General features: G+C 49.5%; 2 protein-coding genes across 2 annotated transcripts in view; one reads left to right on the forward strand and one right to left on the reverse strand.

Annotated features, from left to right (window-relative positions):
• The window catches only part of LOC101948742 (zinc finger protein RFP-like), a 1,201,957-nt gene that overhangs the window by 203,937 nt on the left and 986,016 nt on the right, over positions 1-12,004 (reverse strand). The window lies entirely within an intron of this gene.
• LOC135974951 (zinc finger protein 436-like) overlaps positions 1-12,004 on the forward strand; it is a 92,426-nt gene that overhangs the window by 51,903 nt on the left and 28,519 nt on the right. The gene's annotated exons all lie outside the window — the stretch shown is intronic.

Consider the following 12,004-nt stretch of genomic DNA (forward strand, 5'->3'; position numbering starts at 1 on the left):
ATGGAGAGCAAAGACAACTCCCCTAGCCTCATCTGCATGAAAGATGGGACAGGAAGACATCTCAATTTACATACAGAATGGAGAACAGAATCGCACTGAACTCTGGGACCAGAAAAAGCAGGGACGCACTGCATCCTGGGAATCTCTGCTCCAGATGCTAATGAACTTACGCCTGCACACATCCAGCTCAGCAGTTATCAGACCAATTCTAGTAATGAATCCTTAATTGATATCCAAATACTGAAGCAGCCTAGTTGCATTGTGAGCTCCCTGAAAGAAAACACCACCCATAGCCAAGAGTGATCAGCTCCTATTGTCTAGTCTAAAGAAAACCCTTGAGTCATCAGTTTTCCTATAAACAAATCTAGTGTTCTTCCTTGAACCATTGTATTTTCTCTACAAAAATCCCTACTCACCCTCTAATCAGGGTTCTGATGCTTAGATCCAAACTAGGCATCAGTTCCACTGGAACTCCATCTCCTGACTGATCGTGCTGGGGGCTCTGCCTGTCTCCAGCATTCAGGACCCTCAGCTACCACCATCATCTGGGAACCCTGACCAGTTCAAGCCTCATGGAGTGGGTGAGATCCCCCCCTCTTTTTCTCTCTCTGTTTTCTTTTCTACCTTAGGTATTAACCTTTAATCATGTATGTTAGGTTGGTTTAGTCCTCCTTGTGTAGTTATGACTGTTATTCAATAAATATCTTCTATGGTTCAGTTGGTTGCTTCTCTCTCTCTCTCTTGCTGAACTTTACTCGTTTGTGGTTTTAGCTGCCCCCATTCACTCTACAGCAACGCTTCTTTTACCTAAGCTAAAGAGCGCCCAAAATCCTGTGGGGTTTGCTCATCAAGTAGGTTACTGCCAGTACAATTGTGTTGGGGGAGTGGGGATAGGGATGTGCTGAATCTGGGATGCATAAGGGTAACAGCTTGAAAGTGCTGCTTGACCCAGTCCATGGAGCCCAGGGGCATATAAGGAGAGACAGCTTGAAAGTGCTGCTTCCTCCAGCCCAGTGACTCCAGAGACATATAAGGGGTCAGCTTGACAGTGCTGATTGACCCGGTCCGCTCAGACTTGCTCCGTTAATGTACGTGTGGGTGTTCATCCGGTTCTGGGGCGGGTGTAACCCAACCCTAGGTCCTGCAGGATAGCTCCATTGGGAGGGGACTTGCAGAAGGGAGAAGTAGAGCTCCATATGAAAACACAAGTGACACAAGCAGTACATTGACAGGATTACAGAACCCCCTTCCCCAGAGGAGTAACCCGAATAAATGAGCTTACCCCAAAGTAATGGGCACATCTGGTAACAAATTGGTGAGAGGCACATGGACTCTAATCACGTGGTAATTGGTGAGTAGTTGCTGTGGAGTGGGGAAACTGAGGCACAGACCTGAGTAAGCTTTCTGTTCCTTTTTCAGACCAAGCTCCTTTAGCAAGGTCTCTCTCTCATAGACTATTTGGTAACCTTCTGTTAAGAATTGTGCTTAGAATACCTGTAGACCTGTGAAATAAGGACTTAAGAGTAGTGCCTTCAAAGTAAAGGAGTTTGAAAGAGCTGTTGGTGGGGATCATTAGTGAAATAAGGAAATAAAGATGGCTGAAAAAGACCTTTTTGTTGCTCACTTGAGACAGGAGAAAACCGACAGGTTAGAGAGATGGGTAATGAAGAAGGGGAAATGCCCCTGGGAAAGGGGGTGTTTTAAGGGTGAGAATCCCCTGACTGAAGCTCGTCTGAGCTTGGAACAATATTGCACAACCTTTAAGCCACGTGGTAGTGCAAAGGACGCAGCTGCTGCATGGGCATTATTTGATGCATGTCTGGACATGGTTGAAATGGTAAAGAGAGGGCAGGAATTAGAGCTGGAGAAAAAGCAGTTACAACAACGTTTGAATAAATGTGAGACAGACGGGTGTGAGTTGATAGCAGAAAAGCTCAGAACGGTGACTGTACTCAGAGATATACAAGAGGAGAGGGACACGGCCAGCAGAATGCAGAACAGTAGAGGAAAGAGTTAACACACACAAAAGTTCTGTTAGAAGAAGCAAGAGCAGCAACTGGCTTCTTGGCAGAAGAGAACAGGGCAGCAAAGGCAGCAGCCGACCATCAGGAGTGTGAGGCAAAAATTAGTCAATTGTGTGCCCAACTTAGTGCCCATAAGGGGGTGGTAGCAGCTGTAAGGTTGAGAGAAGATTGTGACTTACAGCCCCCTGGGAAAACAAAGATACCCCCGATGCTGTCCCCCAAAACCCATTTAACCCCGATTGGCCACACAGGCATAATGTTGCCCGTTTCCACAAGGGAGGTTAAGCGCATAGTTGCAGGAGCTGATCTTCCCACAACAGAGCTGGTCACGGATGTAGTAAGGTGGTCTCCTAGTCAAGCCAAGGCTATTGCTGAGAGACTGGGGCCACTGAACCGTGACACAGCCGTTGCATGGCTGGCCCGTGTTTGGCAAATGTACCCCTCTGCTGATGGCATGGACTTAACTCAATTGGCTCAATTATGCGCCTCTCCTTGTGATGCAGATGCTCTAGACATAGGCATAGGTTCTTGGGAGCGGACTGCCCCTGGCCCCCGGGAATGGATGATAAGTGCTTTTAAAATATTACTGCCTGCGTCTTCCCTTAAGAAACTGTATATAATGGAAGAGCAGAAACCAGGAGAGGCCCCAGAAGTTTACCTAATTCGAAAGAAAATGCTGGCAGCCCTCTCTGATTCATTACCCCATGTAGAAGAGAATGGGATTATCACTTTCCAGTATCAGGGACACGAATTAGTACAGCGCACTTATGCAGGACTAAATTCTCAGACAAAATTGACCATGGGGACTGTGGATATAGAACACCTAACCTGGAGTGAACTAGTGGCAAAAATCAAACAGGCAGGAGATTTGCTGCGAGAAACTGGTGTCTTAAAAAGACAAGTCAGCAAAAAGACTACCTCAGAGCCTGTGCAGGCTATCACATTTACAAATAATGGTCCTCACTCTGCCAGGCACCCTCCCAATCTTAATTTCCCTACCTCCCACAACCCTGGGCAGCGCCGACCCAAGGAGACCCTTAGGAACATGATTTGGAAGGAGCTGGTGAATTTAGGAAAGGATATGGGAAAATATGATCGCCAACCCCTCAGCATCCTGATTAATGCTTTGTCTCAGGTCATGGCGAAAATGGAGTTAATGCAGGGAGCTCCCCCACAACCCACTGCCCCGGTACGGAGTCCCTCTCCCACGTCCACTCCCTTGTCAAAGCTAGATCCCTGCCCCCTCTTCTGAGTGGAGGCTCTGGGAGTCTGATGATCAGTAGGGGTGCCCGGTTCCCCACGGGCCTCCACAGCTGATCTCAAGATGTCAGTGTGACATATGGAGGAGACCCACTGTGAGGGCTACAGCCAGGGCCGTCCTTAGGATTTATGGTGCCCTAGGTGGGATTATTAAACTGGTGCCCCTGTGCCTGACTTGCTCTTAACAACACAAACATAAGCTTACAGTATTGGAAAACTTGCCACATGCACGTTATTAAACCCAGTTTAACTTAATTAAGCCCACTGTGATGCTGATGGACTAGCACTAAACGAGTAGTGCTATAGAAAAAATTCTGATTTGACAGAGTGATGCAAATAATATAATTTTTTTAATTTGTCAACGTTTTATTGGAAATTTATATGAAGAGGTATTGAAACAAGGATTTGTTTTTAATTAAAAGCAATCTTTCTGGCTTTTTTTGGCTGCAAAAGCAGTAATAATGTCATTGTATGACAAAGACAAAGTGATGTCTTGTTCGATTGCAGGAATAGCAAGACCAGTCAAGCATTCCTGACTCATTGTAGAACGCAGATAGTTTTTAATGAGCTTTAGTTTTGAGAAACTCCGTTCTCCTGATGCTACTGTTACAGGAATTGTCGGTAGTATACGAGTGGCAATGTACACATTAGGATATATGTCAACAAGTTTGCTGGTATGAATAAACTGTACAATGTCCATCACTGATTTTGCATGTGGCAACATTGGTGACAGTGTCCTCAATTCTTCGTACAGTTCAAGTCCATTTAAATCAAAACTATCACCGTGCTTCACGAGGCTCTCTAGGTTCTTGCGCTGTGACCTTGAGCCAGTGTGAAGACACCTCACAAGGCGCTCCGCCCTGACTGAGACACGGTAGAGTTGGAAACCCATGTCATTTTTACAAAGCCACTTTTTAGTTTTAAATGTATCGTGGGCATCAGTCTTAATGTTAGTTACAACTCTATATCAACCTTCTACTGTAAATAGATCAATGGCATTATCCAGTTTAATAAGTTGGGTTTCCAAGTAGTGGGGAAATATAACCCCTAGTTTTACTCCTAGGTAAAGCACAAAGTGACCGGAATGAAGTCAGCACAGAATCATCTCATCTAGATTAAGGTAGCACAGAAATGTTACAGAAATCCTATTGTGCCTTATTTTTCTTTGGAAAGATGCGAGCCATAGCAGCACATTTTGGGCACTGCCAGAAAGACAGGATAAATCACTGCCTCTAAAGTTCCATCAAAAACTGCCATTTTCACAGCTCTAGCATGATCTGCTACACAGATTCTTCACAAGGAAGTGTCCCTGGCCTTTTTAACTCGTATTAACCATGTATTGACTTTATGAAAGTTAGACAAAACATTGTGAAAACGTAAGACATTGGCTGCCCAACCTCTGGGCTGGCAAAAGCTATACTGACTCACTGGGAAAAAAAGCAAGAGAATCTTAGTTCAACAGATGGTCACTCTATATCAGGGGTCGGCAACTTTTCAGAAGTGGTGTGCCAAGTTCACTGTCATGTAAGGTTTCCCGTGCCAGTAATACATTTTAACATTTGTAGAAGGTCTCTCTCTGTCTATATGATATAAATAAACCATTGTTGTATTTAAAGTAAATAAGGTTTTTAAAATATTTAAGAAGCTTCATTTAAAATCAAATTAAAATGCAGATCTTATCAGTTTAGTGTGATCCTTGCCTGGGATCCTTGTCTGGGGTTCCTTGGGGGTCCCCAGGCCAGCAGCAGGCGCTGAGTGGGGCCGGTGGCTGGGACCCCGGCTGGCAATGGGGCAGCAGCCGGAACCCCAGAGCGGCGGTGGGCTGAGCCGCTCAGCCCGCCGCGTGCCATCAAAAATCAGCTTGTGTGCCACCTTTGGCACGTGTGCCGTAGGTTGCCGACCCCTGCTCTATAGACTAGTAAGGGGATGAGCATATTACAGTTGTCGGAGGGCTCTATTTAGCAGTAACAGGGCTATAGGAAAGCCTGTCAACATTTTTTGTTTCTCTGATGAAAACTGGCCCACTCCCTGCCCCAAACCAAACCTGTCACAAATAATTGTCAACAACTTAATTTTCTGTTTTTTGGCTAAGATATTGATTTAAAAAAATATATTGAAATTGAATTCAGGGATTGTTAGCAAGCATTTTTGGCAAACAAAGTTGTTAAATGATAATCTAAATGGCAACACAGTCCCGCTTTCGTGCTTGGCTCACCCCCAGCCTGCTGGGCCCACAGCTGCAGTAGAGGAGGAGATCGGTGGAAAACTGCAGGACCCCAAAATCCACCTCTTGGGGGGCATAGTAGCAACAGCAGCAGCCAGCCCTCAGGTCTGATCACACGCCAATGGGCACCACCGCCAGCCCAACGGACCATGGTGAAGTTAGCCCAGCATCTGATCTCAGGGACGGGGCACCCATAGAGCCACCGCAGCTCATCCTGCCCTGCGCAGCTCCCCCCGGATGAGATGGATCGCTGCCAGCCCGGGAAGAGACGCGCTCCCCAGCTAGGGTGACCAGATCCAGATGTCCTGATTTTATAGGGCCAGTCCTGATATTTGGGGCTTTGTCTTATATAGGCACCAATTACCCACACCTAGGGTGACCAGACAGCAAGTGTGAAAAATCAGGACAGGGGGTGGGGGGGGGGGTAATAGGAGCTTATATAAGAAAAAGACCCAAAAATTGGGACTGTCCCTATAAAAGTGGGACATCTCCTTACCCTATCCCAACCCCCCATCCTGATTTTTCACACATGCTATGTGGCTATCCCCAGCCCAGCCACAAGTGACCATTCCAATCCTGGCTGGCTGCCCAGGAAGTGAGTTACTTTCACTTTCATTCCTCAGCAGGCAGCCAGCCTCCCCCTCACCCCCACAACCCCTCACCCAACCCAGCCCTGCCGGAGGGGAGGAGAGAGAGAGAGAAAAGGGTGCTCCTTGGGGGGGGGGGGGGGAGAAAAGGGAAGTGCTCCGTGGGGTGTGGGGGGAGAAGAATGGACGTTATGGGGGACAACCAGGGGCGGCTCCAGGCACCAGCGCAGCAAGTGCCTGCCTGGGGTGCTGTCGCCGGTCGCCCTGAGGGCGGCAGTCAGGCTGCCTTCGGCAGCATGCCTGCGGGAGGTCCCCCGGTCCCGAGAGGCGCCCCTGCTCTTACACACCCCAAATACTCTGTCCAGCACCTCCCATATACCATCTCCCAGTGCACACACACCCCTCCAGCACCCCAAAATACCCTCTCCCCCCGCAGCAGTGTCCTCTATTACGGAACTTGAAATACAGGTGGGGTCACCCTAGATACAGTTGAATTTTAAAGGCAGGTGTTTCTGTTCTACCTCATGGAGTGACTGCAATGGGGCCAGGCTCTGGAAGTCTCAATGAGCTACAATCCCAGCTGGGTCCCCAGAGGTAGTTCCAGAAGGGCGGGGTGATTCCCTGCACAGCCCGGGCAGAGGCAGCGTTGCCCTTTTCTCTCCCCTCATTCCGAAGGCTTGGCCCGGACTCATGACACAAGGTTGGGTGAGCTGGGTACACGCTGGGAAAAGCCCTGAGTGGGGGGACTCAGGCTGGTGCAGAGAGGGGAGCAGAGCCCGGAGGCCCTCCAGCCTGGCTCTCTCTCTCCTTCCCCTCTCCACTTACTACCTTGTGTACCCCACTGCGGCTGGGCTGAATCTCGCCCCAGGGGTCCAGCCGAGGGACACCCCGTCTCTCTCTCGCTCTCCCGGGGGTCTCTCTCGGAGTCAGGGTCACCGTCCACTGACGGAAGAGGTGCCTGGCGGTTGCGGGGAGTCTCGCTTGCTCAAGTGGAGATGACTCCATCCAAGGCAGAGTGGCGCCTGCCGACATTCCCCGCTCCGGCGGGGTCTGTCCACCAGCTACCTCGTCCCTGGAGCGCAGGGTCTCACCTCTGCCCCACACGGAGGGAGCCCTCATTGCTCAGTGTATAACAGGGGGGTCGCTTAGCCTCCTGTACAACACGAGCAAGAGCCTTGTGCCCAGCAAGTATAAATGGGAGTGGTTCCCCCCCGGGCTTTGTCTGTGGGTCTGGAAGCCCGGGAGGGCGCCGCCCCTCACTCCCAGGCTGGGGTGGCCGCATGGGCGGAGTGAGACTGCTGTCTAGCCCTGTCCACACGGGGGACAGAGAGGGGGACACGGGGGCACACATCAGAGCTCCTCACCTATGATATAGGAGCACAAGCCCCATGGACTCTCGCCCTCGGTTTTACAATTGTACTTCTTTTTTCTTTCTTTTTGTGTGTGTGTTTTTTCTTAATAGTTATATTTTTACCTTTTTAATATATTTTACTTGTATTTCCTTTTTGATTTTATTGTTGTTTATATATATATATTAAGTTTCTTTTAATTTTATTTCCCCTTTTATGGTTTTTATGTATTTTACAATTCTTTTATTTTTCAGTTTTTATTATTTTACTTTTTTTAAGTCTGTTAATATTTTTGTATTTTATTCATTATTACCATTTTAAATTTATTTTGCACTTTTCATAAATGTATTATTTTTTCTATTTTTTATTCTATTTTATGTGAATCGTATACTGTTGTCCAATCATTTGGGCTCCTATCTTCTCTCACTCCAGTGAGGATCTTCAGCCTCTCACCCCATCATGGTAGTCATGCGCCGCCCCAGCCAAGTCTCTTTGTCCCCTGACTCCAGCCAGACCCTCCACCACCACCATTCCAGCCCATGGTGCTGAAGTGCGCACCCCCTGGCTTGAAGTGGTTTCCATCCTATGTTTACGGATTGGTTCACTGACTCTCAGCACCCTACTATAAAAATTGTTCCAGCACCTCTGATCCAGCCTCGTCACTTGTCCCAGGAGTCAGCTGACTGGTGTGGGGGCCAAAGGGCTGAGCTGTGTTTTACAGTTCAGTCAACCTAACCAAATAAAGCATGTGTAAGCCTCTGTGAAAAAGTGGTAACCTAAGGGAGTTAGGCACCAACTTCTTTTAGAGCATAAAGTGCTATAGAAAGTTAACAGTACTCCTATGTTTTACCCCACCCATAAAACTTTGGCTGTTTTATCAAAATGTAAATTAATGTGATCATTTAACATAACTTGCTTAAATCCAAGGAATGAGGTTAGTCCATATAAGGGACAAATTGTCAAGGCCCCAGGGCTCACATAAGTCAGGGATGGGCATTGTTTTAAGAACATGAATAGAATAGAATCTGACTCCCGGTTAGGAAGAAAACAATTCAGTGATAGAGTGGGGATACACAACTGGATACACAACTGCATTTATTGCTGTAGCTCCATAAGCAGGCTGAACTGACTAATTCCCTGCCCTCCATCTCTTCTCTTCCCCCACTCTGGTAGATGCATAGGGAATCTCCTAGCATGGGCCACCTAATTCGTCTCTCTTTTCCTGGACTAATCCATGACCTCAAAGGAATAATTGTGATCTTATTACCTCTTACTAGCCACCAAGAAGGCACACTGGATGCACAAGCCTAAGCACAAATATTCCCTTTGAGTAAAGCAAGTGGGTTTAAATATCTTTTAAAAAACAGCTCTGACAAATGCTGCATTTAATAAATCCCTTTGCAGATCAATTCCATCAGCCAGGGAAAAGTGGTTTTACTGAACAGCCATTCTGGATAAAAGCAAGGGGAACAAAGGAAATTGCACTGCAGAATTGTGAAGGAGTGGGGAAGCATGACAGATGTAGCTACAGAATAAGTGGGAAACAGGGCCGGCTCCAGGCACCAGCTAAAGAAGCAGGTTCTTGAGGCTGCCAATACCAAAGGGCGGCACTCCAGCCGCTATCGGGGCGGCACGTCTGGGTCTGCAGCGCAGTAATTCGGTGGCGGGTCCCTCAGTCCCTCTCGGAGCGAAGGACCTGCCACCCAATTGCCACCGAAGAGTGGAATGGCGCAATCGTGCTGCTGCGGCTTTTTTTTTTTTGCTGCTTGGGGCGGCAGAAAACCTGGAGCCGGCCCTGGGGACAATAAAGGATACTGGTGCCAGAGCTGCTGAGCCTGCCTCACCTCACGCCGGGGTAAAGAGTCACACTCACAGGTGAGTTCCTTCCCCCACCCCTCACCTCCCCTTCCCAGAGATCCCAGCAGCCAATCCCCTCCCTCAGACTGTGCTGCATTCGGCTCTCTCTAGGACCCAGCAGCCCTGCTCTTACATGCTCCACTGCTTCCGTCTGTCCGGGGCTCCGGGCAGAGCGGTGCCCCCAGGTAGCGTGGTGCCCTAGGCGGTTGCCTGTTCTGCCTATGACTAAGGGACGGCCCTGGGGAAGGGAGAGAGAGAAACGCCTCCAGCTGTTCCCTCTGCCTGGCTGAAGTTCCCCCTCTCCCTTCCCCTCCCAGCCGGGATCCCCCTGCCATGGAGATGAGGAGAAGGACACTTGGGCCAGGTCCCACCTTCACTCTAGACACCTGTCCCCATCCCTCATCTTCCACCAGCCCCTGGGCTGGGCTCCCCCACTGATTTGAGCTGTTCCCTTTTGGGCAAGTGTCCCTGGGGGCTGGTAACTCCTCCCCTGCCCACATTCCCCAGGGTGCTGGGCTCTGGGGGAATCAAATGTTAAGGGACCAGGACTTTGGGTTCTGTGGATTTTCTGGGGATTGAACAGTTGGGGCTGGTGGAACTTGATATCAGGGGGAACTGGGTGCGGGGGTATCGAGTGTTTGGGGATCATAGGATAAGCGCATTCAGACAGCACCACTGAGAGGCACTGATTCCCACAGGACCTTTTGTCAGAGGCCTGGAGATCCCACCTCTGCCTCTGCAGCATCAGCATCTGAAGTTCTGGCTAGGCTAGGAGGTGTGGTCGGGATTAGCCAGCAGATCTCTGTGACCCTCCACCAGATTTCCTAGTGTAAACTCACTCTGAGCATCTGATGTGTTCTGACCAGTGTTCCCTCATTTTTTTACATCCATGTGTGGAATGAATTTGGTTCTATGCACCAGTATGTGACACATCATCTCCATACTGGTGCACAGAACTTAATTCATGTGGTGGGGGTGGGGCCAAGGGGTTTGGAGTGTGGGAGGGAGCTCAGGGCTGGGACAGAGGGATGGGGTGCGGAAGGGTGAGGGCTCTGGCTATGTGTGCGGGCTGTGGGGTGGGGCTGGGGGTGAGGGCTTTGGGGTTCAGACTGCGGTGAGGAGAGGACTGCCCCCAGTCCTCTCTCACCACAGCAGCTTGGGGCTGGGTGAGAGGCACCTCTCCCCAGCTGTGGCAGCTCCTGTAGTCCTGGGCTGGAGCAAGGGAGGGGTTTCTCTCCCCAGCAGCTCCAGTGGACCTGGGCCAAGCCTGCAGAGGGGCTCCTCTCCCTGCCTGCCTTCATGGCCCTCGATAGCCAGCAGGTCACACCCTCCCCATGTCCCACCATGTCCTGCGTTGGGATGACAGAGAGATTCTTTGCCCCACTTGCCCAACACTGCATCCCTCTTGTGATAACCTCTGCACCCCATGTTCACCACTTGTGTATGGTTATGATATTTTGTGTGCAAAGTGTGCCTGGTGAGGGATCATTGGAAAACTCATGATCTGCTGAATATTGTGCCACTGAAATGCGTGTGACACCAGTGCATGTAGAATGGTGAGATTTTAATGTATGTTTGTTGCTAGGCTGACCATATTCCAGGTGCTCCAAAAGAGGACACTAATGGGGGGTGGGAGCTGATGGGGGGTGTAGAGTTACGAGTGTTGGAGGGGGTTCAGTGGGGGTACTCATGAGGTGAGGGCGGTGTTGGCTGCTGTCACAGTGGCAGGGCGATGCCTGGGAGTCTGGGCGTGGGTGGGCGGGATCTGGCACCAATCAATCAGCTGTGGATGCAGGTCAATTGGCTAGTTGGGAAGGTGACTAATCAGGGATGTGTCTGAGCTTCAGCGTTTGTGCTCTGCAAACACCCCCGGACATTTGCTGTTATGGCAAAACCCGCTCAGCAGGCTCAAAGATGGAGATCTGTCCATAAAGATCCAGACATATATCAAAGTTTTTGTTACTGAAATATGTCATAGTTCTGGGGATTGTCCCACTCAAACTCCTCAGAGATGACAAAGGACCAACCGTGGGTGTTAGAAAACTCTTATCTGGCCGTCCATCACCAACAAGAACAAAGGGGTAAACAAAGAAATTTATAATTCACCTGCAGGATGCTTTGGAGCTCACACACACCATGAAGTTGCCTGACCCCATGACTGTTGGCCCCTTACTGAAACTTAGTGGGGTTTTTTTGGTTAGCTTCTCCCAGTACCAAAAGACAGGAAGGGCCAATGAGAAATGAAAACCCTCAGACTAGTCCCCAGGGCAAATGGAGAGAGGCCAAGGCACTAGATCAGCCTCGTTGACAGGGCAGGCAGGCCAATGAGGGAGTCAGGTGCCAGTTCTCTGTGTGAGCTGGAGCTGCCTGCCAGAGAAGGGCAGAGCTAAGGGGAGAGGAGCAGCCAGAGCTGGGTCGGAGGCAGAGGAGTAGAAGCACTGATGCAGAGGGAAGCTGGGGCTGGAGCAGTCTGGAGCTGGGTGTGGTGAACAACTGGGGAGAGTGAGGGGGAACCCTGGGCAGCGTGGGATGACATCATGTTTTCCTTTCCCATTTTTTCCTTAATTTTTTTTATTACTTGCTGTTTAATAAATCGTATTTGTTCTGAACTTAATGCAATTCTGAATGGCGACATTAGGGATGCGTCCGGAGTGAAAAGAGCACCCCAGAGTGGGGATACGACACCCTAGCCTCTGTCCTGAG

Source organism: Chrysemys picta, chromosome 12 (genome assembly GCF_011386835.1).
Source record: "Chrysemys picta bellii isolate R12L10 chromosome 12, ASM1138683v2, whole genome shotgun sequence".
Taxonomy (NCBI): domain Eukaryota; kingdom Metazoa; phylum Chordata; order Testudines; family Emydidae; genus Chrysemys; species Chrysemys picta.